We start from the raw sequence: 27,231 nt of genomic DNA, 5'->3' as shown, positions 1-27,231 counted from the left end.
GCTCTGAAAACTTGTACTTGACAGAACAACGGCTAATTTTTTAAACACAAACACAATGACGGGCACACACACACTATGGAGTATTAAACAGAGAAAGGAATTTATTGGGGAAGGAAGTTGAGATTCCGGGGGGGGGGGGGGGGGGCGGGCACTTGCTCACCCTGCCCCCCGCCCCTTGGTGGAAGGGGTTCAAACTTTTATATGGAATTGATACCTTTTTATGTGTTGATGGAGAAATAAAGGGATTTCTTTAATTTCAAGATGCTTTGGTGCCAGACTCTTACTCCATCACTTTAGATAATAATTACCTACCTACCTGATCCAGCAATCTTTCCTCTGACAAGATTCAGGCCTGCTCCTCTTCATACTGCGTATGCGTGCTGCAGTTCCATATATTGCTACGTGTGATGGGCCATACACACTATCAGATTATCTGAAGGCTTTTGTCTGTAGATTTACCAAAACCATATAATATGAGGTCAAACCTAAACACTTTCAATTCGTATGCAATCCGGCAGGCCCTTGCACTACATAGAAAAGGTAAATCTGAAGGAAAAAGTCTTCAGATAATCTGATAGTGTGTACGGGGCTTAAGTTATACCCTGCTCGAAGACACCATGAACACAGCTGCCTACAGAGTAATGAAGCCTTGGCACACATGCCATGGAGAAAATAATTATCCTAGATGAGTTGCACTCAGGAGGGTGCAATGTTAATCAAAGGACAACTTTAGAAGATGCAATTGTCCGTTAAAGTGGTCCTTCACCCTATGCATTTGCCATTTTTGTGCCCCCCTCCTCCCCATAACCTCTCTGCAAGCTAAAACAGATATGGGAATTTTTGTTGAATTTTTTTCTCATTTTTAGGCCACCCCACCCCCGACTGGCATTCTCAGCAAAATTAGAATGAAGAAGCCAGAAGAGGGAGGGCTTGACGTACATTATCATCCGGGGGCTGGGCTGTCTGAACTAGGAAAAGGCACCCAATGACATCGACCAAGAGGCAGCCAATGGCAACTGTGTAGCGAATCACAGCAGGAGAACGCTGGAGCTGTGGGCAGGTGAGTATCTAAATTGGGGATATTACTGCATGACAGGTAAGGGTGAGAGAGATGGTGGGGCAGATTGACGTTTCTCTTTAAGTTGATGCATGCTAGGTAATTTTTAAATGTAAAGATAGGCATACACGAGTAGAATTCCCTCAGGCGATTCCCCCATCCATGCTAAACAGTGTAGATGGAGGAATCTCCGCTGCTGGCTACTGTATTCAGACAGTCATGACACCCAAGCATGCCTGCATTTCTCAACAGTCCTTGAGGGTAGAGACTGATGTAAATGTACAATACTGTATATATATGTAAAGTCCTGCGTAATTTGACAGCCCTATATAAGGATCTGAAATTAATAAAATAAGAATTTCCCTTTTTTTTGGCGAGATTTCCTCTTGTTGACAATTGAGACAGACGTGAAAGAAAACTCCCCAGAGTACACAGACTGCCAAAAAAAAAAAACCAGATAATTGATATTTATTAAAAATCTTTTAGACCTTAACATAGTAAAAAGAAAATATCTACATTTTCCTTAAAAGCTCACATCTCATGATCTATACAGCATTCTATGTGTGGTGGTTTCATTCCGTTTAGCGTCCTGTACAGTCATAATAAAAATTCGTCCTCTCATATCTTTACTTTCAGACAATAATCAGTGAACAGCAAGAGCCCTTTTTGGGTGGAGGAGCTGAAAGCTCGGACCTGTCGTTATTCCAGCATTTAAGGAAGACTACACCCTCCTTTGGTTCCCAAATTGAAAGCCATCAGGGAAAGGGAGGTTCATGCTACAAAAGCACCATTACATTTCCCTTTTAATACAAAGTACACAGTACATTCATTTTTTACATACGGTTACCAAAAAATGTTTTCATGTGTGGGTATATATATATATATATATATATATATATATATATATATATATATATATATATATATATATACACACACACACATGTGTGTTTGTGTGTGTGTGCACGCACGCACGCACGCATAGTATCTCACAAAAATGAGTAAACCCCTCACATTTTTGTAAATATTTTATTATATCTTTTCATGTGACAACACTGAAGAAATGACCCTTTGCTACAATGTAAAGTATTGAGTGTACAGCTTGTATAACAGTGTAAATTTGTTGTCCCCTAAAAAGAACTCAACACACAGCCATTAATGTCTAGACCACTGGCAACCAAGTACACCCCTAAGTAAAAATGTCCAAATTTGTTCCAATTAGCCATTTTCCCTCCCCGGTGTCATGTGACTCAGTATTACAAGGTCCCAGGTGTGAATGGGGAGCAGGTGTGTTAAATTTGGTGTTATCGCTCTCACTCTTTCATACTGGTCACTTGAAATTCAACATGGCACCTCATGGCAAAGAACTCTGAGGATCTGAAAAAAAGAATTGTTGCTCTACATAAAGATGGCCTAGGCCAGGGATCCTCAAACTACGGCCCTCCAGCTGTTGTGGAACTACACAATCCATGAGACATTGCAAAACTCTGAAGTTCACAGATATGACTAGGCATGATGGGAATAGTAGTTTCTGAACTGGAGGACCATAGTTTAAAGACCCCTGGCCTAGGCTATAAGAAGATTGCCAAGACCCTGAAACTGAGCTGCAGCACATGGCCAATACCATGCAGCGGTTTAACAGGACAGGCCTCACCATGGTCAACCAAATAAGTTGAGTGCATGTGCTCAGCATCATATCCAGAGGTTGTCTTTGGGAAATAGACATATGAGTGCTGCCAGCATTTCTGAAGAGGATGAAGGGGTGGTGGGGGGGGGGGGGGATCAGCCAGTCAGTGCTCAGACCATACGCCACACACTGCATCAAATTGGTTGGTGTGGCTGTTATCCCAGAAGGAAGCCTCTTCTAAAGATGATGCACATGAAAGCCCGCAAACAGTTTACTGAAGACAAGCAGACTAAGGACATGGATTACTGGAACCATGTCCTGTGGCCTGATGAGACCAAAATAAACTTATTTGGTTCCGATGGTGTCAAGCGTGTTCGGCCACAACAAGGTGAGGAATACAAAGTGTGTCTTGCCTACATTAGAGCATGGTGTTGGGTGTGTCATGGTCTTGGGCTACATGAGTACTGCCGGCAATAGGGAGCTACAGTTCATTGAGGGAAGCATGAAGGGCAACATGTACTGTGACATACTGAAGCAGACCCCGATTCCCTCCCTTTGGAGACTGGGTCGCAGGGCAGTATTCCAATATGATAATGACCCCAAACACACCTCCAAGATGACCACTGCCTTCCTAAAGATGCTGAGGGTAAAGGTGATGGGCTGGCAAAGTATGTCTCCAGATCTAAACCCTATTGAGTATCTGTGGGGCATCCTCAAACAAAAGGTGGAGGAGCTCAAGGTCTCTAACATCCACCAGTTTGGTGATGTCATGGAGGAGAGGACTCCAGTGGCAACCTGTGAAGCTCTGGTGAACTCCATACCCAGGAGGGTTAAGGCAATGCTGGGAAATAATGATGGCCACAGTTAAAATATTGACACTTTGGGCCCAATTTGGACATATTTACTTAGGGGTGTACTCACTTTTGTTTTCAGCGGTTTAGACATTAATGGCTGTGTTGAGTTATTTTGAGGGGACAGCAAATTTACACTGTTATATAAGCTGTACACTCACTACTTTACATTGTAGCAAAGTGTAATTTCTTCAGTGTTGTCACATGAAAAGATATAATAAAATATATACATAAATGTGAGGGGTGTACTCACTTTTGTGAGAGAGAGAGTGTGTGTGAGTGTGTGTGTGTGTGTGTGTGTGTGTGTGTGTGTGTGTGTATGTGTATATATATTTACTCAGTACAGTGGCAAAAGTTTTAGGCTTTACATTTAGAATGCTTTCAGGAATAGAAATGTTAATAGATGTTTTTTATCAATTAACAAAATGGAAAATAAATTAACAGAAGAGAAATTCAAATCAAATGATGCTATGGCATGATAGAGAAGTGTCTGCCTATATTTCTCTGCATTGTGGACATCATTGATCCTGACCGAATCTCCAACTCCATTTGCAGAAATGCAGCCCCAAACTTGCAAGGATCCTCCACCACGAGTCACTGTTGCCTGCAGACATTTATTATTGTACTGCTCTCAAAACCTTTGTGAACAAACTGCCTCCTGCTACAGCCAGATGTGTCAAATTTTGACTCATCAGTTCAGAGCACCTGCTGCCTTTTCTGCTCCCCAGTTCCAATGTTTTTTGTGCGTAGGACAAGGAAACAAGGCTAAACAACTCAACTATGCACAATAACATAGAAACTGTAGTGCAGAACAATGGTGGTTGCTCTGAACTGTCTCTAATTGAAAGCTCAAATGAGCTTTTGGAGGAAAGAGCACAAAGGAAGGAGTCACTTCTTCCTATTCACTTGGAGTGTTGATTTCAGCTGGAGCTATTGAGTCCTGTAAACAAGAGACTTTTTACAAAAAGAAAAAGGAAATATTGAAAAATTGTTGGCTTAAATGAAGAATAGAATGCAATGACATGATTTACAGGGGGAGAAGGAGGTTTAGATGTAGATTTGAGTAATGGCTAGACATATGCTCTAAAGATCAGCGCTGGGATGAGTGCTCTACCCTTCATTCCCGGAGACTGCCTCCCTCCACTGAAGCTTCTACAAGCTATTTGTTATACCTTTTCTTCTACTTGCCTTTTTCTGAGGTCTTATGACTGGTCACATGATGCACTGGGTCCTCATCTTCTAGAGCAGGCATGTCCAACCTGCGGCCCAGACCCTCGGGCAATGCGGCCCACTGCCCCCTGACAATTTATTTTTTTTGCTGGGGAGGAAGGAAGTCAGTTTGGGGGCACGGCCACAGCAGCTTCCAACTAACGGTAGGCAGAGGCTGCCTCAGAGGGGGGAGGGGAGCATGTGCAGTGTTTCTGACTCCTACCACCATGACCACTTCAAATCACTGAAGTGGTCATGGTGGTTAGAGTGTTCCTTCATTATCGCTCAGAAGAAGTAAACCTCTGTATACTGATTCCATTTGATCATCCTCTAGTTGTGTTAAATTAGTGCCGGGGGGGGGGGGTGCACAGGAAGGGGCGCGGCGGCATTTTATGACTTATATACTGTAACTATAGTATATGTTTAATATGCGGCCCGAGGAAATTTCTCTACACTCAGTTTGGCCCAGAGAAGCCAAAAGGTTGGACACCCATGTTCTAGAGTAAGGCATTTCTGGCCCGATAACAGCACAGCTCTCTACATTAATACATTGTGAGTGCAGGGTCATGCACTATACCAGGGACCCTCAAACTATGGCCCTCCAGCTGTTGCAGAACTACACATCCCATGAGGCATTGTAAAACTCTCACATTCACAGACATGACTAGGCATGATGGGCATTGTAGTTCCTGAACAATTGGAGGGCCATAGTTTGAAGACCCCTGCACTATACAAACAATATTTCCTTAGTCTTTTGGGTTATGTGAAGCTGAATGTCATTAAACTCAGAAGACTGAGGACATCTTGTGGTGAAGACGAGGTATAGCAGGGGCCAGCACAAATTATTGAAAAAAATTGTTTAATGCTTCAAGGGGAAAAAAAAAAAAAAAAAAAAGAAATTCAGCCCAGAGTTGCACCACCAGGTGAACAAAACCAGTTGTTATAATAACATACATTAAGCTTTTACATACTAAAAAAAAAAAACTTTTTAATAGATTTCCTTTACATCCATCTAGCTAAGTCCAGGAAACAAGTGTTTGATTATCACCTCCAGCCAGCATCCTGCAGTATGAAATGGGAGGAAGTGTTCCTAAGTTAATAACATAGTAACCAGACCTGCCCTTTGCTAATTTATTCTAAAGATTGGAATGGACTAAGATCTTAAATGGAATCTAAAATCGTAGAATGTAATTCATTCCAGAGGACAGTGAAATATTTAGCCACCTCTCACCCTAACAATCTAAAATGCTGCATCATAACCCTTCCTTTGCAGAAAGTAGCAATTATATAATAACAAAGTGGATCTTTCAGGTACTTTAAATGTCTGCTTGAATACATTCTTGACATGCAACATAATATAGGAATAGTATTTTTTTGGAGACTCCACATTTTATCATTGAATACCATCCCTGAACTCCAATGCAGTGACGTTGTCTAGGTTGAAAGGATATCATCAGTCTGCTGCAAGCAGGAGGAAGCATTTTCTTCTCCCCCTAGACTGAAACATTGTAACTTTGTAGCAAGTCACAGGGTGAGAGGCTGCTGCAGGAGCGGATTTATATCAGATATTTGTAAAACAGTCAAGAACTGTGCAAACATCAGGATTTACAGGATTGTGTCATTTCTGGGCCAGGTAAGGCTACATGTACACGGGACGTTTTAAAAAGTCCCTTGAACGCTGGAATTTAAAGGACATTTAAAACGTCCGTTGTGTCGCGTTTGCAGCCGCGTTTAGTGGGCGTTTGCCATCAGAACAGTTTCTAGTAGGGATGCACCGAAATGAAAATTCTGGGCCGAAACCGAAACCGAAAATGCAGGAGGCCCTTGGCCGAAAACCGAAACCGAAATCGAAAATGACTTTTTCCCCCAAATAATTTTAAATTAGATAGAACAGGGGCATACACAAAAAACAGGCAGTGACGTACACCTGTTGCTGCCACCCTGTCACAGTATATGTACTGTGAAGGGTTGGCAAGAGGTTAATTTAATTACCAATGGTATTAGTATTAAGGAGCATGAGGGGGGTTAATGTATTGCCACTGCTGGTCACTGATGCATTAGTGACCGACCAGTGGCAGTTAATTAACCCCTTTGTGCTGCATTAGTGCAACCAGTATCAGTGTTAATTAACACTCGCTGCACTGATACTGGTTGCACTAATGCAGTACAAAAGGGGTTAATTTTTTTTTTTTTTTTTTTTTTATGCAAGAAGATTTATTTTTATGTTCCTATAGAACACAGAATTGCATAAACTTAAATGAAACATTATGTATACATACAAAGAGAAAAAAGTACATTTGCTGCTTCAGGGTAATTAACCTTCAAATAAAGTACATGTCTTTAAAAACTGACATTATTTCAAACATTAGAATAAACTTAATTACAAACAGCAAAGTAATTGAACTGTTTGGAATAATTTGGTGTTTGTTACTGCCATTTCTGCATTGCTTCTTTTCAGTTCAAAGACAGGGAGCTTTTGCCAGATACTGGTCAAGATAGCCCAAGAGTTTTAACAACTAGTTTCACTGGTTGTCATGTGGACGCTTTGCTAGAGAAAAAAAAAAAAAAAGGATGGCTCAGATTTCATTCATGAGGCTTGGAATGTGTACGTAGCTGCTTGCTGTTCTGCATATTTCCCGCCCACATCTCCCTCTCTGTCCTGCACAGACATACGCCGAGATAGGAGAGTGGGCGGCCCCGGGCAGACAGAAAAACTGGGGTGGGAGGGGGAGGAGGACGAGCTGTGTGTGTGCCTATCTCCTCTCCTGTCCGTGTCTGGGAGGGGGGAGTACTGCTCGCTGCTGGGCTGTGTGATAGACGAGGTGTCACAGACGCTCCGTTCTGCTGCAGCCACGGCCCCTAATTGAACAGACTGATTCTCCTATCCTACGGACGGGAGAATCAGGGACTTTTCAAACCTGCGCTGCGGCCATTAATTTCGGCATTTTAACCCATTTTCGGCCGAAATGGGATAGGCCCATTTTCGGCCGAAAATTTCGGTGGCCGAAATTTCGGTGCATCCCTAGTTTCTAGAGGTCAAAAAAATCATTCCCTTTTAAAATGGAAAAACGCGGGTGATCGCGTTCGGTGGCGTTTTTGCATTTGAAATGCCGGTAACAGGGCAGCCATCAGAAATTTTGGGGCCCCTTACACCGCTTTAGGCCTGGGCCCCTCCGGGCCTGATCACCAACATTTTTTGGGGCCCGCCCTCTGGCCGTCCCACCAAATCCGCCCACTGGCCATCCCACCGAGTCCTTCAGTGCACCCACTGATATTTTGACACTCTTACAACTTATGAAAATTAATCCAAGCCAGCAAAGAGACATTCCCATATATTCAGCAAAGAGACATCCGAATCCAGCAAAGAGACGGCCTCATATATTGAGCAAAGAGATATCCTAATCCAACAAAATGACAGCCTCATATATTCAGCAAAGAGATATCCTAATCCAACAAAATGACAGCCTCATATATTCAGCAAAGACACATCCCCAACCAGTAAAGAGACAGCCTCATATTTTCACCAAAGAGACAGCAAAGAAACATCCCTTCAGCTGCATCGGCTTCCTCTGGAGCCATCCTGCTTTAGCAATTGCTAGTTAATACAGCAGCAACAACTCAATCTCATTGGTTGGGGCCTGGGCGGCTGGGCCCCTCAGAACGCCCGGGCCCCCTACATGTGTATGGGCTGTACCCCCCTGATGGCTGCCCTGGCCGGTAAACACACATTCTGAACGCAAATAATTGCTTTCCAAAAACCTACACTGAACTCAAAATGACTGTAAATGACCCTGTGTACATGGACAGATAAGAAAACATTGAGGTGGGTTCAGGGGCTTCTGAAAAAAAACGCCCAACTGCTCAAAAACGTCTGTTTACAAGTTGCAGTGTACATGAGGCCTTATCAGTCCAGAAATTAGGTGGTGACCCTTCAGATAGTGCCAGAGCTTGCAGCCCAGCCCCACACATTTACTTTGGCCAATCAATATAATGGGCAGCCACACTGGGCAATAGGAATGTGCAGGAGGCAGACTGATGGGGGAAAGCCTTAAACTGAACTCCAAGCATGGGTTTTTTTTTTTTTTTTTTGGGATAGTTACATTGACACAGACTTACATTATGTCCGTATATCATTCACAAATGGATGGGATGATATACGGAAATACGGACCGGTTGACACAAGTGTCATCCGTGTCCGTTAAAAAAAAAAAAAAAAAAAAGTGCCGGAGCGGATCGCAATACGGTCCACGAACAGTATTGTTTACAGAAGTTCATCATCATAGCTAAATCAGATAGAGTCTGAGATTTCAATTAGTGCAAGCAAGGAGAGCGGCAAAGCTCTATTTAGATAACCCATAATACTTTGAGATTGCATGTGAAGTGTATATTGATTCTAGATAAAATATATCCATAGTTCCACAATTATTTAATGCACAGAGATATTATAATTTCTGAACATCTTAAAAATGATTCCAAGTGAAATCTCATAACAAGAAAGACTTGTTCTTTTTACTTTTGTAATGTAATGAAATTATAGTTCTGAGAAAAAAAAAAAGTTCCTTTGCCTGTTTGGCACTTACTGCTCAATTTCGGGGGGAGAAGTGCCATCTTGTGGTCAAATTTAAAATTGCTCTTTGTGAGATGCTTTTTTTTTCCCCTCTTACAACTATTAGGGAAAAATTGGACTCTTGCTAGCAGGGGACAGGCACAAAGAAAAGAAGGGTCAACAGGCCCTAAACAATTAGAGGACAGTTTGCATTGCAAACCTACAAAATGGATGATTGATGCTGAAAATCCCAAGAAACACAGATAGATCTGGTGGTATGAGCCCTGATAGGGAAGATAGAAACCCTTTCCTCAAACCCATGAGCTCTGGAAAGGAGTTGAAAGAGAAGCAGCGATGTTCCTTCTTGGGACCCTCAGGGAGGAGGACTGAGGGCCTAGGCTTTTCTGAAGGAAGATGTTGCAGCTAGGTAGACCACAACTGCTCAAACCACATCTAGGTAGTGGAGTGAAATCTTCTTTGCATGCTTCAGGGAGGAAGATAGGAAAGGAAGGATTTTATCCCCATAGGTTTCAAAAGAAGAGACCACCATTCAAAGAAAGGAGAGTCTAGGTCTCAGGACCACTTTGTCTCTATGTAAGAATATGTTCCTTACAACAACAAAAAAGAGCCGCCAACTCAGAGACATATCTGACATGGTTAATGACCACCCAGATGCATATCCAAGGTGGACATGGGAGTTTAAAGTGGGGAATGGCATGAGCAGCCCCTTGTACAAACGTTTTGACAAGAATATAAAGCCAAAGATATCTAGAATACAAATGGAAAAGGCAGAAATCTGTCCAGGCCAGACTGAAACAGACAAGGAAGGCTAAAATGTGAGGGATATATTATTCACAATGGTTGCTATGCCTTGTTTTGCACCTTCCAGCCAGGTGCATTGGTAGATCATACAAGAGGTAGCTTTTCTCACCTTGAATAAGGTGGGAATTACAGTTAGAAATGCTCCTGTGTTTTAGAACACGGGTTTCAATAACAATACTGTTAAAGTCAGCATTTGAGAAGCAGAACAGAACAGAGAGACCTGTAATAGAGGAAGGGGCAAGGTTTCATTCGCCAGGAGTCTATGTACCAGGTTCTTCTGGGCCAGATTGAGGCAATGAGGACCAATCTGTTGTTCTTCCAACTTGTGTAGTCGAGAAAGAATTCCTCCTGGGAGGGAAAGCATACACCAGTCCGAATGTTGACCCAGGAAATTACCAGGATCATTATGTCCACATCTGGTGACAGAATTTGGAAGGATTAGAAGATGGACGACCCACTTCCCCCCGAGTAGACTCAGGAAGTCCACTTTGTAATTTGCCATTCCCAGCATGTGGATAGCAGGGAGAGTAATGTGTTTCTCCATGCAGGAGTGAATCAGGCTTGCTTCCTTTAGGTCAAATTTGGGTAACCGCGCTAACAATAAAGGATAATAAAAAGCAGCAGCTTTAAGTGAGACAACACCAAGCACAAAAGTAAATAAAAATAAGCTGCGCTAGTGAAAACTAATAGTGGGTATTGTGCAATACACCATTTACAATAGTATTAGAGTGAGTATAGAAATTTACCCAAATAATATTAGATTGCAATAAATGAGCACCAAGTGCAAGGTGGACAACAAAGATAATGAGTATGTGTACACCTGATGACCACTAAAATCACAACCATATGAATAAGTGAATAAACCTAAAACAATAAAGAACACCAGATGACCAGTGAAAAACAAATATAGGTGCAATATTGGTGACCGTTGAAAATCCCAAACACATAAATAATATAAATGAACAAATAAAACAAATAAGGTTAGTCCATAAAAAGAACTTAATATAGTCCCAAAAATGAAATCCAGAACCAGGGTGGTTGAAGTGAATGGAAAGATCCTGTATTATTATTCACCACAGTGCTCCCACACAAGTGACATGCATGTCTTCTCACCAGATTCTGGTATAAAATGAGCCTCTATGAATGGTTCCTCACAGCGCCACTCTGAAGAGATCCCAACTTCAGCAAACCCCCAGGTTATAGCCAGAAGTAGATAGCAGTGCCAGTATTGTCCACAAGATGGAGCTCCAATACACCATAAAGAAAGAAGTGGACTCGATAGTGTGATTCCGTACAGCATTTAATAAATAAATGTAAAATTCTACTTACATGATACAGATAAAAACTCCCATAAGCAGGAAGCCGGCTGGCTCTCGTGTAGCCCATCCTCAGGGCAGCGCAGTGACGTCAGCACGCCGTACCCTACACGCTCATCTGCTAAGACTTCAATCTGGAAATGGTCGCAGAGGAAGCGGACAACCCGTTTCGAGGACATCCTAAAAGACTCTGTAGCTGCCAGGTACACCCCAATTGCCCAGACCACAGCCCAGGCATGCAAAGCAACTTACTTTGGATGTTTTGGCCTGGGGCACAGGGAAGGCAAAACCATGTCTACATGCAAATTAAAAATCAGACACAACCTTTGGCAGGGCCGCTGATACGGTCCCATCAGGGGCCCCGAAATCTTTATAGTCAATGTCTGCCAAATAAAGAAATAGGGCTTACTAAAATACACCCGCCCCACTCCTACATGCTATGGGGTGTATAGACACATTTTTCTGGGGCCCATCAGATCAGCTGTGGGGCCCAGGAGGTCGTAGCATTGCAGGGACTTTTTAATCATTTTCGGGGCGTAAGAACATGCTCCATGCTGCAACCTGCTCTGCCAAGTTATAGTTCCGGTCGGTTGGCAGGCTGCCTGCTCTGGCGGAGTGATTTTGTGTACATGTCCCGCTCTATCAGGACAGATGCAAAGACCGACTTGAGGCTACTGACACTGACAGGGAGCAGCAGCACTTGTCCCAGCTGGGGAAGCGGCGGCATGGCATGAAGATAGGCATCCCCTCCCTCTCCATCATGTAAGGGTTAAATTATATTCGGCTGTCTCGGCTCGGAGCTCGGCTTCTTTTGTCGAAAACTGGCGCATTTGCTTTCACGGGATACATAGCTTCATGCTACAGCGGTGCTTCCAAGCTTTTTAAGAGGTTTCTGATGCTGGGAGGTGGGGCAGTGTTGCTGACATGATCGGAAAGCTCCCAATCGCAAGTAGAGATTAGGAGCTTTCTATTAAATCGCCAATAACTGTCCAGGGAGCGCACAGGGCACATGCTTTCGGCACAGCAATGTGTACATTCTAGTCCACCCGTCAAGAGGCTATATTTATGCGTGCGTCCGGCGTGAAGAGGTTAAGAACATTCCAAGCTTTCCAGTTAGGGCCGCCTGTCAGTTTTTTACGTGGACCTAATTGAAAGCACTATTTAGGTCTACACCTACCTCTATGTCCGTTCAGGACAGAAAAAAACTATGCATCTTTTTCCAGAGCAGATTAGAGACCATTTACAAATGGTTACCCATAGAGCCATCACAATTCCACCCTTCTCCATTGTATGGTGCATGCAAACACAAACTGAACAGGCGCAGTCAAGGGAGGGGCCAGGGGTGGGACAGAGGGCAGGGCCAAGGGTGGGATCGAAGTGGGCCCCATGATTTCTAACAGCGGCCCTGACCTTTGGAAGAACAACTGGCAGGGACCAAGTAAGGTGAACGACAGGATAACGCCGCCAATTCCGTCACCCTGCGCGCAGAAGTGATTGCCACCAATAAGGCCACCTTCAGGGACATCATAAGCTGGGGAGTCTCCTGAAGGTTCTCAAAAGGAGCCTTTTGAAGGACAGAGCACCAAATTGAGGTCTCAAGGCGGCAACGGAGATCGCACTGGAGGGGCCAAGTGCATAACTCCCTAAAAGTACGCACCAGGGAGTATGTGGCCAAGGGCTGTTGAAAGAAGACAGCTAAGGCCGACACCTGACGCTTGATAATACTCAAGGCCATTTTCTGCTCAACCCCCCGTTGAAGGAAGGTCAAGATCCAAACCGAGAAAGAGCGAGTGTGAACCTCAGGAGATTCACCCCACGCAATGTACGAATTCTACGTACTATGGTAATTCTTTCCAGAAGTAGATTTCCTAGCTTTTACCAACGTTGGATTTACCGACTCTTTCCATCAGCACCTGGCGTTCAACACCCAAGCCTTCAAAGCCAGCGACTGTAAAGCAGGATGGAAGATTGGTCCTTGGCACAGCAGATCATCCAAGAGGAAGCTTCCAAGGAACGTCGGTGCACCAAGCCCGGCAGGGCCAGTCCAGAGCCACTAAGATGACTGGAATCTCTTCTGCCTTGATCCTGCGTAGAATTCTTGGCAGAAATTTGGGGGATGGGAAGGCTTAAATGAGACGATACTGACCCCATGGTGGATCCCGTGCCTGAGCCACAAACCTCTGCACCTTTCTGTTGAGCCGAGACACCAACAGATCCACCTCGGGGATACCCCACCGGAGACAACTGATGAACCACATCCGGATGAAGGGACCACTCCCTTTGTTCCAACGCCTGCCGAAATGAGATAATCCGCCTGCCAGTTTTCCACCCCAGGAATGTGTACAGCGGAGAGGGCTGGAACAAACAGCTCTGCCCACCTTAGAATGTCCACTACCTCCAGAGCTGCCAGGACCTGATGGCTGATTGACATAAGCCACGGCCCTGGCATTGTCTGATTGACTGCGCACTGGACATCCCTGAAGACGATCCGTCCAATGGGCCAGGCAGTCTGATTGCTTGAAGTTCCAAGACATTGACCAGTAGTCTGGACTCTTCCAGTGTCCAGAGCCCCATAGCAGAACTTTTGCAGAGGATGCCTCCTCAGCCAAACAGGCTGACATCCGTGGTGACCACTGTACAATACAAGGGGAGGAAAGATTTGCCCAGCCAAAGCACCAGAGAATGAAGCTATCATATCAGGGACTCTTTCGATACCCAGCTCAGCCGGATCCGATTGTCTAGAGACTGTTGAGTCTTGTCCCATGTGGCCAGAATCTCCCTTTGCAGGGACCTCATATGGAACTGTGCAAATCGCCTCAAAAGGTAGACATCAGGCCCAGCACCGACATGCAAGTCCGGAGGGATGACCATCTGCTGGACAGCAGGAGACAAACTGCAGCCTGCAATTTCTGGAGCTTGTCCAGGGGAAGGAGCACTCTGGCTAAGGCCAAGTCCAGAGTCAGACCCCGATAGTCCAGCTTTGTGGACGGAAACAGAGCAGACTTCTGAAAATACAGAATCCACCCGAACTCCCTCAGTGATCTATGGTGATCTCCAGGTTTTCCACCAGAGCACTAGGAGACTCCGCTCACAGAAGGATGTCGTCCAAGTAGCTCAGTCCTGCGATCCCCCGTTGGCATAACAATGCTAGCACCCAGGCTAACATTTTTGTGAAGACCCGAGAAGCAGGAGGCGAGACTAAAAGGTAACACCACAAACTGATAATACTCCTCGCCCACGGCAAAGCGGAGAAAGTGCTGGTGACTGGCGTCATATTGGAATGTGAAGGTAAGGATCCTTGATGTCGATAGAAGCAAGACAATCCCTCTAATGCAGGGATGCCACTACCGTGCGAATGGACTTCATCCTGAACTTCTGCACCTGCACAAAGCAGTTCAGCTCTTTGACATCCAGGATTAGACGCACATTGCCTTCCTTCCTGGGATCTGTAAACTAGTTTGAGTAAAAACCCTGAAAACGTTCTGGAGGTCGGAACCAGGACAATAACCCCTTGAAGTAACAGGTCCTGTACTGCACCCCAAGCAGACCCTATAAGCACACCAGGGACAGGCGCAAGTTGTAAGGAAAGAACCTTGCCAGAGGACAAGAGCGAAATTCTATCTTGTAGCACGACCAAATAACTTTGTGGACCCAACTTGTCTTGTACCAGGGAAGTCCATGGGTACAGAAGCCAGTGAAGACATCCCCCCCACCCCAATACGGATAAGGGCGCACCTTCGTGCTGAAGGAGCCTTGTCCGTGGGTCTGGAGAAGCCTGCTCTCGGCTTGCCAGACCAGGTTCGTTTAGATCCACTAAAGGGGACCCTGAAAGGCATCGAGCCCTTGTCAGTGGACCTAGAGGGATGAAAAAACTTCCTATGAGCCAGGGAGGATGGCCCACGTCTATGACGAGGTTCCTTGCCCCCCTGTGAGACCTTTAATGTCATCATCCAGCGTAGCTCCAAACAGGTGAAAGGGAGGATTCTAAGGATTCCGGGCGTGTGGTCGCAGACCCAGCAGGGAGACCCACGTCCGCAGTAGGCAAATCAGATTCAAGATTTTATGAGACAGATGAGGCAGGGGCGCTTTTTGCTAGCCCGTCGGCCGTACACCACCTCCACCTAGGAGACAAAGGAATTCAAGACCCTCGTCAGTGCACTGATGGATGGTTGGGACCTGGAGGGCCCAGCAGCCTCAGAGAAGGGATCAGGTGTGGAGATGTGCTCCAAAGACTCCATGAGTCACCAGGGGGACCCCACAAAAAGTGTAAAACACTGCAAAGGGACAACCCCCCTGCGCTGGCAGCACCACCTGGTCACCAGGCACAAAGCACCAGGCGATTCTCAGCAGAGAGAAACCGGCACCTGCAGCCACCAGGAGAATCTGCACTCCGTGTGTGGCAATTAGGAAATTAGAAGATCCAGGAGTCAGCACCAGGGGATGAGGGGGGTTAACACCACCAAAATCACCACCCACAGGGCTCCACAGTCATGGCCACCACTATTTTCAATGGCAAGCCACTGCAAAATGGCCACTGGACTACACAAACATGGCCGCCGTGCCTGGAGCACACAAGCTACAACTAAAATGGCAGCCCCACAAGGCTCCCAGGGATCCAGGAGAGATCCCTAGGCCTCAAGGACAGGCCCTGGCAGGACAGGAGGCCCTGGCAGAAGCCCACACCAGGTACAGCCCCCCCCCCTCGCACAGCCGATCGTCTGGTCACCAGCGGCGCACCCCTCCCCCAATCGCCAGAACAGCACCCTGCCCCCACTCCAGGAGGTGGACCAGAACACCCACACAGCGCCAGCATAAGTGGAGGGGGGGCCAGATGAAGGGGGTGCTTGAGGAGAAGGAGAGGAACCCGGGGGTCCCACCATTCCAAGGAGGGGCCCTCGTCCACTCCCAAAACCCTCCAGGGGGAACAGCTACTCACCATACCAGGAATCAGGCGGGCACCGGTCCATACAGAACCCCTCGCCATTTGAATGGGGGGCTGTCGGCCAGGAGGAACGTTGCGACTCGGGCCGAGACCCGGTCGTATGCGACCTCATGAGGAGTTTAGCTCGCAGGCCAGCCCTTGTCCGGTGGGGCTATGTCGCAGCTGACCTTAAGCGGAGCAGAGGTCTGCGTGCGCTCGCTGGCCATACTTGGGTGACCACTGGATCTAGATTGATTATCATGTCGCTCAGTCAGGTAGCCGATTGTAGATCTCACAGGAAGAGACCAGGAGAAAAAATTCTATCTAAAAATTGCCAGGACCAGAGATCCCAGCAAGAAACTAGGTCCTTACTCCTGACTAGGCAGAAAGAAACTGAGTACCTAATGCAGAGAGAGGGAGTATATCCCCTGGGACTGCCCATAGGCGTAGCCAGACTTTTTCCACCTAGTGTCCTACACTCCTGTGGGGCCTGATACCCCAATGGTTAAGAATATCAGGAGCTGTGTCCTTCAATGAAGGAAAGAGAAAAACAAGCATTTATTATTTTTTTTTTTTTTAAAGGAGCCTGCAGAGCATTGCACCCGCGATCAGTAGTTTAAGGAGCGGTGTCCAGCTCCTGCAGACTCTCAGCATAGCTGTCTGCTCATACCTTATACAAGTAGACAGTTTCCTGAGAGCAGGGAGAATCAATGAACTATAAGGACACTTACCAGCGCCCTCACAAGGCTGATGGTACTTGTAGGCATTCATTCACAGGAACTGTTTTAAAATAGTGACAGGGGGTGCAGTGAAGATTCCTGACCTATGGCCACAAAGAGAGGGGGCAGCATGGGGGAGAGCTGCAGATGCTGGAACATGTTCCATTCTAACAACATGTTCCAAAAGTAAACATCCTTTATATCTGGATTAATTGTTGACAATTTTATTTGCATGTCTGCAAATGCATCAAGCCGATTTCAATACTTTGTTTTGTTGCAGAGTAAAGTGAGAATCCAGTTTCGATAAGTATGTGCTGGCAAATGGCAACAGAACTTTGATTGCCCGCTTGAACAATTCTGGGTATTCTTCATATAAATCACCCCAAAAAGAAATGAGAAACTTCTTTCAGTTTTTGGCTTAGTTGACTGTCGGTTATATCAATCAGATTCTCAAAATCTGCATCAGAAAAATCGGCTGGCTTGTTTTTTCTGAATGGATTTTGAACCCAGTCATTGTTTTCATTCAAGAACGCAAAAATACTGTGATACACATAATAGATGTGATTAAATGTCGAAGATGATCTACAATTCCATTGCGAATTTCATCTTCAAGTTCTATTTCTGATTCTTCAAGAAAATCCTTAAGTGTTGGCAAAGAGTTCAAGTTATTTTTGCTCAAAAGACGAGGTCCAGATCTGCAGTTTGAGACAATGAAAGGCAGGCTTAAGATCACGCGTGATCTCTGCTGTTTCCGACCTTCCGACGGCCATCTTGGATGTGGCAAAATGCTGTGGAACTCCAATTTTGTTCTCGCGGAATCCTAGAGCTCCGAGGAAACACCAATTGGCAAACACTGGTTTAGAGTGCTGCCCTACTGCCCCCCCCCCCTCCCACACACACACACACACAGACAGACAAATGTACCAGAGCCCTTTTTCCACTGATCACCCATGTTAGGAGGCATCTTCTCACTAAAAACCCATGTTAACCACTTGCTGACCAGCGGCCATACTTATAAAAGACAGGTCGACTATGTCCTATGCAAAGACGTACCTGCTACAGGGGGAGCCAAGCAGCGGGGCCAGCGCCCGCAATTTCCACCAGGCACCTACGATCACTCCCCATGGAGACAGAATGGCAGTCTGCCGTTGTAAACATGGCAGACCGCTGTTCTGTCAGTATTGAACACAGGGATCCTGTGTTCCTCTTATTTAGGAACACAGGTCTCTGTGTTCATTCAGCAAACCCAACCCATCTGCCACACCGTTAGAAAGCACCCCCTAGGGACACATTTAACCCTTTGATCGTCCCTTGTGTTAAACCCTTCTCTGCCAGTGTCATTAGTACAGTAACAGTGCATATTTTTAGCACTGAATACTGTAGTAATGTCACCAGTCCCCCCAAAAGTGTCAAAAATGTCAGTTAGGTGTCCGATCTATCTGCCGCAATGTCGTAGCCCCACTAAAAATCATTGATCGCTGCCATTAATAGTAAAAAAAATAAATAAAAATGACAAATCTTTCCGCTAGTTTGTAGATGCAATAACTTTTGCGCAAACCAATCAATATACACTTGAAAAAATGAAATAGTGCGCTTACAATGTGGCATAGAGTGTATACAATCAACATAATAAATCATATAGTGATACTGAACCACACGGTGATAAAAAAACAAAAAATAAATGCTTTAAAAGTCCATTTAAAAAAGCAATCTCTCAAAAGAATGCATAAGCGTGATAACACGTGTGTTATCACGCTTATGCATTCTTTTGAGAGATTGCTTTTTAAATGGACTTTTGATGCATTTATTTTTTATGTTTTTTATCACCGTGTGGTTCAGTATCACTATATGATTTATTATGTTGATTGTATACACTCTATGCCACATTGTAAGTGCACTATTTCATTTTTTCACTGTTATTTTCACCTTTTCTAGTGCAGCTGCATATTATTTTGGTTAGCGCACCCTTATTCATCTTTAATCAATATACACTTATTGTGATTTTTTTTTTATCCAAAAATATGTAGCAGAATACACATTGGCCTAAAATGATGAAAAAATTTGATTTTTGTAAGAACTTATCGTAAAATCCTTTTCTCCAAGTCCTCTGACAGACGCAGCTCTCAAGGTTTCTTCACGAATGGGTAATGTGCACACTCTGCAGGAGTAGCTAGGCAGTGAAAGCTTTTACTTGACACACCCACAGGGGCTGTCCCTCACGACATTACCTCAGACATACTGTGCTCAATCAGTTTTGTAGCAAAGCAGTGAAGGAAAACACAACCAACCCCAAAATAGAGAGGCGGGAGCTGCGTCTGTCAGAGGACTCAGAGAAAAGGATTTTACTGCAAGTTCTTACAAAAATCAAATTTTCTTATGTCCTCTGACAGATGCAGCTCTCAATGCTTCTTCACGAATGGGATGTCCCAAATCAGTGTAGTCATGAGGGGTGGGAAGAACGCAACCAAAAAACAGTCAACGTATTGCCAAGGCCAAAAGAAAACGTAGCCAACAGGTTACCAGAAGCTCAAGCAGGAGCTTACCCCAAAACAAAAATTCACCCCTGAAAGAGAACTCTAAGTCTCTTCAGCAAACAGCAGCCTGCAAAACCTTGCGGCCAAAAGAGCATCCCAGGATGCCAGCAAAGCAATCTCATAGAACTTTTTCCGAAAAGTGTGTACAGACAACCAAGTCGCCACTCTACACACCTGAGCCACAAAAAACCTGATGGCAAAAGCCCAAGAGGCACTCCGCGCTCTAGAAGAATGTGCCTTCACAGGGAAAGAAGAAACCTGACCCTTTAATGAATAGGCCCGAACAATAGGCTGCCTGAGATTTCTCAGATATTACCAAAGAGAGGTCGTTGTAGAGTGGACAAAACCAGTCAGATCCCACAGAGGTAAAGGGGATTTCCTCGGTGGAGCCAGATGACGCACCTCCTGTATAAAAAGGTGCGAATCAAGGGGTTAGTCGCCAAGAGACGCTGGAATGAAATGGCTAAGGCCGACACCTGACCTTTATTCGTGGCAAAAGCCAAACGATGCACCACTTCTTTTTGTAAGAAACCCAAGACCCTCGTCACCGAAAAGTAACAAGGATGCGACTCACACCAGGCAATATACATCTTCCGAGTATGATAAATTTTTTCTTGAAGTAGCCTTCCTAGCTCTCAACAAGGTAGGAATTACAGCATCAGAGAGACCTCCGTCTCTCAACACCTGGACTTCAACAGCCAAGCCGTTAGAACCAGCGACCGTAAAGCAGGATGGAAGATCGGTCCTGAAAACAGCAGATCTTCTCTCAGCGACAGCCGCCATGGAGGCTCGACGTCCATCCTCACCAAGTCCACATAACAAGACCGGCGAGGCCAGTCTGGTGCCACCAGAATCACCTGTACCGTCTCCACCGCTAACCTGTGGAGGAACTGTGACAACAACTGTAACATAGGAAAGGCATAGATCAGTCGATAACGGCTCCAAGGCACCACCAGTGCGTCCGCGGCGTCGGCCAGAGGATCTCGAGCCCTGGCCACAAACCGATTTACCTGTCCGTTTAGACGAGATGCAAACAGATCTCCCTCCGGAGTTCCCCATCGGGCATGCAAGAGCCGAAAAAACCTCCGGATGCAGGGACCATTCCCCCTGATCCAGAGCCTGACTACTCAGGTGATCCGCCTGCTAGTATACCACACCTGGGATGTAAACGGCAGAGAGCTGGAATGTGAGCCTCGGCCAGAAACTCGGCCACTTCCTTGGCCACCCGAGCACTCTTGGTGACCCCTTGGTGATTGATGTAAGCCACAGCCGTGGCATCGTCGGTTCAAAAGTCGAACCGGGAGACCATGCAACCGAGGTGCTGTGGTGATCACCGTCCACAACAGCGGCAGAAAAGACCAGCCCTGGCTCCGAATGTGAACTTCGACTTCGTGAGACGGCTTAGACGAATCATTCTGTCCAAAGACTGCGGATCCTTGTTCCACTTGGCAAGAACCTCTGCTTGCATAGATTCCTGTGTAAAAGCGGGCAAATGGGACTGCCTTGAAGGCTGACACCATCAGCCCCAGGACCCAAATACAGGTCTGCAGGGGAGGCAAAATCGTTGTCCAGCAGGATCCTGATCTCACCCTGCAAAGTCTGGAGATTTTTCCCCTGGCAGAAAGACCCTCACCTGAGCGGAGTCCCATACCATATCCAGATAACTCAGTCGCACCGACGGAGTCAGCGCAGACTTCTGGAGGTCGATGGTCCACCCAAACTCCCGAGGCATCTGAACTGTGAACGCTAGATTGCCCGGCAGGGTGACAAGAGCTCGTCCAGATAACCGAGGACCGCAATCCCCTACTTGCGTAGCAAAGCTACCCCCGGAGCCAAAAACTTTAGTGAAGACTCTGGGAGCGGAAGCAAGACCAAAGGGTAATGCCACAAATTGATAGTGCTCGCCTGCTGCCGCGAAACGGAGCTACCGTTAGTGGCACTCGTAAATCGGTGCAGATACGCATCTTTCAAATCGATGGAGGCCAAAAAACCTCCTTGTTGCAGAGACGCAACCACCAACCGGATGGATTCCATCCGAAACTTCTGTACCCGCACATAGCGGTATAGCGATTTCAGGTCCAGAATTGGACGCACCTTGAACAGGTTCGAGTAAAGACCCCGAAACCTGTTCGGCAGAGGAAGCGGGACAATAACCCCTGTGCAAGGATATCCTGCACTGCCTCCCTGAGATAGGCCAAACGATCCAGAGACAGACGGAGATTTGATGGAAAGAACCAGGTCTGCTGGGCAAGACTGGAATTCGATCTTGTAGCCTGTACAAATCAATTTGTGAACCCATTTGTTTAGAATCAGAGACGTCCAGGGTTCCCAAAAGTGAGTGCGGACGTCCACCACCCCTGAACAGGGTGAGGGTGTCCCTTCATGCAGAGGAGGACTTTGAGCCTGACTGACCAGCCTTGGGCTTACCCGACCAAGACTTCTTGTTTCCTCTGGAGGCTCTGAACGGTTTGCCTTTTTCCTGTGCCCCTGAGGCACGGTAAGCCTTTAAGGAAGGCCCTGCGAGGTGCCTTACTTTTTGAGGATTGTGGGAGAAGAGTACTCTTGCCCCCTGTTAGGCCCTTGATTAACTCATCCAAGGAGTCACCAAATAGACGTTCACCCAAAAAGGGAAGGTCAGCCTCTGCCATTTTAGACCAACCAGCTCTTCAGCCACACCATGCGGCGCAATGCGAGCCCCACCGCAGACACTCTGGCAACCAGAGGGACCTTGTCCAAGGCCGCATTACATAGGTACACCATGGCCTGGGCCATCTGATCTGTGAGTTCAATCAGAGTCTGAGGAACCGATTCAGTCTGCAGGTTGCCCTTAAGCACCTTGATCCATTCCGTAACCATCTGAGAAACTAAAGCCCCGTACACACGTACCGATCGTCGTCATACAAACGTTCGTCTTTTCTCCCTGGGATGTTGATGTCTGTTGAAAAGTGCAAAGACAGCACAAGAATGTTGTCCGCCGACTTCAGCTGACTGCAGAAGTGATGTCATGTAATGGTTAACTTTCCCTGTGTTTTTTCTTTTCTGAGCATGCCCAGTCTTGCAAATCTGCGGTCTGTCGGCAGAATTCTGTACTGACTGGCGAACAATCGTCCGTTCTGGTGTCGGCATACAAAAATTTTCATGTTTGCAAGAAAGACTCTTGTCCGCAGAATGTGCGCAGACAGCTGTCGGAGGCACCATACTAACAAGCGTACAATCGGCAGATCTTTCGTCCGCCGACGTTTGTATGACGACGATCGGTACGTGTGTACGGGGCTTGAGACAGACGAACACAGGTTTAAGCAGCAAACCTGCCACTAAGTGTAAGTGGCGGGAAAGTGCCTCTGTACGCCTGTCCAACGGGTCTTTAAACACCGGAGAATCTTCCACGGGTACCTCAGTTGATTTATTCAACGGGAAACAGTGTGATCCACCTTGGGTGACACTGTTCAGGGATTGGACACAGAGTCCGCAAAAGGATAGCGGCGCAAAAAAAAAAAAAATGTGGGCACCACCAGCATGTGCTTAATGCGCCGCCATTGCTCATTCGCTATTTCGTAAAAATCCTCAGGACAAGGAAAAACCTGACCCGACTTCTGGGCTTTGTGGGAGCCGAAGACAACCTGCTTTTCTGACTGTGTGGGCTCATCATCCAGTTTTAATGTTTCCCTCACTGAACGAATCAGTGTTTCCACCAGAGTGCATTCCCGTGCTGCAGCTGAGGACTCATCCTCCTCATTATCTGACTGAGGACAGGGACCTCTCAGGGGAGCGTTGTACGTGGCAACCATATCAGGCTCTGAATCAGAGGACTGAGGGCATTGGATGTTTTTGAGTAGCAACTTGTTTCATTACAAGGTCAACTTTGGACACCAGAGTTTCTAATGCTTCAGACAGAGACCCCAGAGAATGTGAATCGGATGGACTGGCTGCACAAATAAGTTCAGATGTGAAATTTTCACTTTGGGACTCCATTTTAAAATTGGGTACACTGGCCCTTTAAATGTTGCGCTCGCGGTCTGCACCGCTAAACCGTGCTATAGCCAGGGTCCCCCTTTAATGCTAGCAGGTATTCTGATAGGAGCTAAGTGTTTCCTAGGAATGTGAGGACTAAAAAACCCTTCATACTGGCCAACCTGGAAAGTAAACCGCTCTGTCAGTCTGTCAGCAGCAAGTGAAAAAAAAACTCCAATACAAGTGAATTGAAGAAAACGGCGCCACCCATACAGCGCGGTTGTCCACAGTTAAGCTAGCACCCAACACTCATGGAAAGAAAATGGCTGCTGCCCTTACTTGAATGCAGCTTATTGCCCACACTTAAAATGGCAGTCGAAAACAGCGCCAACGGTCAGGAGCCCAGGGAATGAGGCCTTCACTAGGACCCTCTACGGTGGACCCCCCCCAGGACAAGATAACATTATTACACCCGTTCCCCCATGCTTTAGTCACCACTATAGCGCCCCCAGTGGGAGCAGGGAGGGAAAGACCTGTCCCTGACAGGCCAGAGGGATATTATGAGGAAAACACAGCCCTTTTATCCCCAGGAGTGGGCCAACAGCTCCTCCACAGGCATCGGTCCCAGAGAAAAGGGGGGGCTTGTATCACTCACCATACTATGGACTGTGGGGCTCCGCTCTGATACAGCTCGTCTCCCACCCTGAGTGGGAGGCTCGCAGGCTCGTCCCCACCTGTCGGGGCTCTGTCGTGGCGAGGCCTTGGCGGACTACAACCTGCTCACGCTCGTTGGCCAGGCTGGGAGACCGTAAGGATCTAGATTATCCAGTGTGAACCCTCAGCCTGGCTGTCGCTTGTAGTTCACCAGGAGGATCCCCCTGACACTAGCTAACGATAGTGAGTAAAGAAAAATAAACAAACATTTCTCAAAGAAAATAAACACTGAGACCGAAGTCCCAACAGGAACCTAGGTCATACTCCTAAGCTAGGCAGCAAGAAACTGGTTAGTGAGCACAGTGTGTCTGAGGTAATGTTGTGAGGGACAGTCCCTGTGGGCGTGTCAAGTGAAAGCTTTCACTGCCTAGCTACCCTTGCAGAGGGTGCACATTACCCATTCGTGAAAAAACGTTGAGAGCTGAGTCTGTCAGAGGACATAGGAGAAATTTTTTTTTTTATAGCAGAAAGTAAAAAATTGTTTTCAGAATTGTCGCTTTTTTTGTTTATAGCGCAAAAAAAAATTGCAGAGGTGAACAAATACTAAGGAAAAAAAAGCTCTATTTGTGGGGAAAAAAAACATCAATTTTATTTGGACACAGTGTCGCACAATCACGCTATTGTCAGTTAAAGTAACGCAGTGCCTTATTGCAAAAAATGGCCTGTCATTAGGGGGGGGGGGGGTAAAACCTTCCGGTCCAGAAGTGGTTAAATATGTCTGAGAAGCTCAAAGTTCTAACGTTAAATAGATCAAGCTTAATGCAAATAATCTTAAGAGTTTTGCATTATAACCATGTCCTTATGTAAAGTTTGTAAGTATAGGTACATAAAGACAGCTATGTTTCCTTGTGCTTCCTACTAATCAGCTCTTAAAAATGCAACTACACTGCTCAAAAAATCACTTTGAAAACACATCAGATCTCAACTGGGCAAAATATAATGCTGGGTATCTATACTAATTTGAACCTGGATATCTATACCAATATGGACTGGGTAATAGGTTAGGAATGAAAAGGATGCCACACCGTTTGATGGAAATACTAATTATCAGCCTGAGGGCTGAATAAAAAGGACACCACAAAATAAAAAGGTGGAAAATGATGCAGCAGGCTTGTCTATTTTGCTGAAATTTCATTGCAGCAACTCAAAATGGTACCCGGTAGTTTGTTTGGCCCCACGTGCTTGTATGCATGCCTGACAAAGTCAGAGCATGCTTCTAATGAGATGTATTGTGCCCCGAGGTATTTCGCCCCAGAACTGGACCAGGGCATCACTGAGCTCCTGAACAGATTGAGGTGCAACCTGGCAGTGTTGGATGGACTGCAACAATGTCCCAGAGGTGTTCTATTGGATTTAGGCCAGGCGAATACGGGGGCCCTTTAATGGTTTAAATTCCTTCATCCTCTAGGAACTGGCTATATTACTCTTGCCACATGAGGCCAGGCATTGTCATGCACCAGGAGGAACCCAGGACCCACTGCACCAGCAAAAGGTCTGACAATGGGTCACTGACCCACCACCAAACCGGTCATGCTGAATGATGTTCCAGGCAGCTTAACGTTCTCCAAGGCTTCTCCAGACCCTCTCACATCTGTCAGATGTGCTCAGGGTGAACCTGCTCTCGTATGTGAAAAGCACAGGGTGCCTGTGGCAGACCTGCCCATTCTGGTGTTCAATGTCAAATGCCAATCAAGCTCCATGGTGCTGGGCAGTGAGCACAGGGTCCTGCTCATGGAGAGCTGAATGGAGCTTCCAATCATGTCCACCTAAAACACTGACAGGCTGACCTAATTGGACAGCCTGTGTGAAGGGGCTTAATTGACATCCCCCAAGTAAAAACAAACTTTATGCAGTCTCTGATAATATGAAATATCCACAGTGCTCGTAATAGGGAACCATATGATTTTGCCTAGACTCTAGGTCATATGAAGCAGCGCAGGACCAGCACTTTATTTTCCTGAAAAGAATGAGGTCATGAAAGCAATTATGTGCTCTGCTTCTGCTGACATTGGCATAGGAACTTGTGGTGAGCTTTAAAATTTAAAGACAAGTTCACATCATTGCAAAAATGATTTAAGACAAATTTGAGTATTTGTCTTGGAGATTGTTCTTCTTTGTAAATTGCTCTTAGTTCAAAACACAGCAAGATTTGGCAACATCCTTCTATAGGATTCCTGGACAGGATGTCAGCTATGTCACAATATACCTCCACACTATACTACAATATAATTCATTGTAAACAGATCGTTACTTCAATAAACTAATTTTTTTATTACAATTTTTTTTACATAAACCAGCTTGCAATTTTATGTTAAGTCTTTTTAAGTGCAATATACTAGCTGCAGCCAGCAAACACTACCTATATATGGCAGTGGAAATGTACTGTTAAGTCAGCCAATGGACAACAGTGGGAAGGTTTGTCTTGCAAAAGCCATTTCTATAAATACATTTTTATTGCTGGAACGTTATATTTATGTCAAGAGGTGGAAGAGGGTTAGCTGAACACACCAGGTGCAGGCTTATAGTGGAGGAGAACCATAGTGATTATGCAAAACAAGCATACAGTATTTTAGATTAGTACGGATACCATAATGTGGCCTGCGATCTCCTTATACACTGTATTTGCAAATGTATGCAACAAAGACCACTTTTTATTGTAAATTAAATACAGGTTGAATATCTTTTTTTGTTGGTTAGTAGGGTCAAGTGCTAGTGTACAAGTCCTTTTTGTTGGCTAATGGGGTTATATGCTGTTGAACAGGTTTTGTTTGTTGGTAGTGATAGGGTTCTCTTTGTTCACAGATGGGGCTGAGTGTTTTTGAACATTAGTCCTCTTTGTTAACAAGTGGATTTGAGTTTTGGTGTCCCTAAGGCATCCACCTTGCGAGCCAAGCGATCCACTGATCTGGCCAAACTGTCTAGCTTTTTTTGTAGCATTAAGAGCACACAAAGGTGTTTTTAGTT

The sequence above is a fragment of the Pelophylax lessonae genome, assembly GCF_965119305.1.
Source record: "Pelophylax lessonae genome assembly, chromosome: 3".
Lineage (NCBI taxonomy): Eukaryota > Metazoa > Chordata > Amphibia > Anura > Ranidae > Pelophylax > Pelophylax lessonae.
This window is presented reverse-complemented; position numbering follows the sequence as displayed.